The 3,169-nt window shown below is 47.0% G+C and overlaps 1 pseudogene; it reads right to left on the bottom strand.

Moving 5' to 3' along the window:
- Nucleotides 1-1,136: 1,136 nt before the first annotated feature.
- LOC149325063 (uncharacterized) lies at nt 1,137-1,617 on the bottom strand (annotated as a pseudogene).
- Between the last annotated feature and the right edge of the window lie 1,552 nt (nt 1,618-3,169).

Genomic DNA, 3,169 nt, shown 5'->3' with positions numbered 1-3,169 from the left:
TAGCCTGAGTCGCTTTGGGACATTAAACCGCCATAAACCAAACCAAACTAAACTAGCAGGCGGCGGGCCGAGTCTGACATTGCCAACCGTGCAGGGGTTTTAGCAATCGATAGGGAGCATAAACGCGCTATTGGGCAGCCGAAACCGACAAGGAGCAAGAGATTCGAAGCAAAGAAAAGCGCATTATTCGCCCCCTGGGACAGTGGACACCTCAATCACGCTTTAAGCTACGCGGTGGTGGCGACAGATGCGCGCTGCATGAGTTGGTACTGACAACGTTGTGGCGGTAACGCTGCACCGAAGCCATAGGCCGTCGGCGTAAACTGTGTTCATTGGCGTTGGCGTTGACAACGTTCTAGACTGCGACGATTTAAAAGAAAAAGAAGGGCGCATAACTGGCTCCCTGGGTCAGCCCTTAGCTAAAGGCTTAGAGCGAACTGGCGACTATAGTTGGTTCTTTTGCATGGTTAGGGAATAGCGCAGGGACAGGGGGCAGTTTCTAACCGATCGTTACCATTTAGTAGGTCAAACTTGGGAACTACCTTGCGATACCCACTCGCGTAATATTCGGTGCCTCGCAGGATTCAGTATTATGGTCGTTATACTTTTTGTTTAACGACCAACTGGCCCGGCAACTGTCCTTAATACAGGGACTCCGGAACGTTTTTGGGAGCGCAAGGGAGAGGGGGGTAAGTATTGTCTTTGCATCAGCCGGACTAAATCCACTGCAGGGCAAAGGCCGCTCCATATTCCTCCAATTAACCCGATCCTGTGTTAGCTACATCCACTTGACTCCTGCAAACTTCTTATTCTTATTAATATTAATGTTTTAATTCATTGTAGCCGTTTCAATTTTACATAATTGCATCCTCGCTTATTCTACATTGGTATATACACTTTAAAAATGGTGGGAAGTTTCATAATTACTGCAACCTGCGCAGACCGCGCAAGTGAGTAAACGGATTCGGAAGCTACGAAAAAAACATTTTTAATATTTCCGAATTCGCGCTTGCACTGAGGCAAATGTGAACTGATATATTCATGCAAGTAGACATGAAAGTAGGCACTACGTACAAAGCTATAGTATCGCAGACTGACGAGCTTCAAGGCTAGCATAACAAGAGGAGGAGAGGTTTTCAAAGGAGGCCGAAGGTTTCTGGTCGTTCTGCCGTTCTAGATACGAACTCTTTCATAACGGCATCCAAATGCAGGGCCGAAACTCTCTTCTTGTGCACGTGGAGGAGAAGGTGTGTCAGCCTCCTCTGTGTCATTCTATTGCGCAGAAATGTTTTTACTCTCTTCAGAGCACTGAAAGATCGCTCTCCTGAAGCAGCTGACGCAGGCATAGAAAACACGAGTTGCAGATACCGGACAACCTGGTCCATCATATTACGCATGTCTACAGATTTGCCTTTGCAGAATTTGTAAAATGCGTTCACTTGCGACCGGACCCTCGTCACGCAGGAGCGTTGGGAGAAGGACGAGTTTCGCTGACAGCCTGCTGATTTCAAAATCTGCGGCGTGTGCTCCTAAAAGCTCATTTAGGTCGTTTGAAGCGACGTTTTGACCTTCAGCAGCGTCAATCAAAATGCGCTCGAGGCTAAACAGCTGCTCCATGCCAGGCTGTTCAAATCGCCGTCGGATCTCAGTGGTAATACGATCGATAGCGGCAAAAAACTCTTTTCTCTGTAATGACTTGCTGCCAAGCACTGCAAGCTCCTCAGGCTTGTCTGTGAACTCAGGCCTTCTGGGCGGCTGCGAAGCTCTGGGCGCTCGAGGTTCCTTTAGACCTAATTCTGTTGCTCTTGAGTTCACCCGCTGCCAGAGGACGTCAAATGAGGCGTCAGACCGCAGCCCTAAGAAGCGGTCACAAAGAGCCTCTGCTGCTTCTTTTGCCCCTATAGCGCGGTAAACTGGGCGTTGAAGCATCTTCGCTAATTCCTCGCTCGGGCGAAACAGGGCTATAGAAAGGTTAATGCCCTCTAAAGTTTCGAACTTCTTTGACACTTTCTCTTATCCTTTTAAGGCTGTCTTGCCGGTGCCACTGAGAGAGCTTTGAGCTTGCACAGGGTCCTGCAAAGTTGCCTGCACCCTTTCATAGTTATAGATAGATAGATAGATAGATCTTTATTTAGACAACAAGGTCCCGGATACAGGGGCAAAAGGCAGATGCACTCTGCCTGACGGGGCCCAAGCACCCGACACAATGCTCAGAACAAGCGGCAAAAGAAGCATGAACTTCAAACACTATTACAAAAAACAACACATAATTATACAAGGTAAAAGTAGGAGGAAGGTGCATACTTTTGCAATGACATAATTAAAGTAAATATTTACAAGGCACATCACAACAAGAAAAACGCGAGAATTCAAAGAGTTGACGGAAAAACAGGGACATCAAGAATTTTAATCATTCGGGCGAGAAAGGAGGTAAGCTTTAGCATTTCTATTGAATGACTTTTGGGAAACAGATTTCTGAATGATTTCTATGGCCTGTGTATAATTATTTAGAAGACTGGGAATTAAATATCATATCATAATACTGGGTATCATAACCTTTCCATTGATTTCACTCTTACTGTCCATCTCGTTGGACACCGTGGTAGCAGACAGGTGTTCTGCCTGGAACAATCTTGCTCACCGGCTTCATTACCCGAGTTAAGTACAACGCTCGATTAAACAGCCTTCCTGTTCTTCGATTCGAGCATTGCATTGGAAACATCCTTTACAATGTTGACAGCGTCGCCGATGACATCGCAGTTCCTTGCGACCTCCTTAGGTGCCAAGTCAAGTTACTGCAGCGCACAGATATTGACCGTGGTTCAGATTCCGTAATTCTTTTCTGCACGCCAGTAAATCTGCCTGCCATCTTCGCGGCCCAGTCAAAACAGTGGCCCCTTAGGTTCTGAAAGTCCAGGCCCAGACGCAAAATCATATTCCTCAAGACTTCATACAACGACTCGGCTCTGCTGCGTGGTGCATTGCACATGCCAAGAAATTCCTCAGGAACTTCCAGTGCTATCCCGTCTACCCAACGCACACAGAAGTGTGAACTGCTCATTGACTGTTACGTCGGTGGTAACTCAGCAATGATTCCTAAAACGGACTGCATCTGATGTCTGATGACGCCTCGCTGAATTCTCTGCGCCATAATTTCTATGAGCTCGCT

This window comes from Amblyomma mixtum, chromosome 10 (assembly GCF_055824585.1).
Source record: "Amblyomma mixtum isolate Tamu chromosome 10, ASM5582458v1, whole genome shotgun sequence".
Taxonomy (NCBI): domain Eukaryota; kingdom Metazoa; phylum Arthropoda; class Arachnida; order Ixodida; family Ixodidae; genus Amblyomma; species Amblyomma mixtum.
The sequence above is the reverse complement of the archived record's forward strand: the minus strand, read 5'-3'. Positions and strand labels throughout refer to the sequence as shown.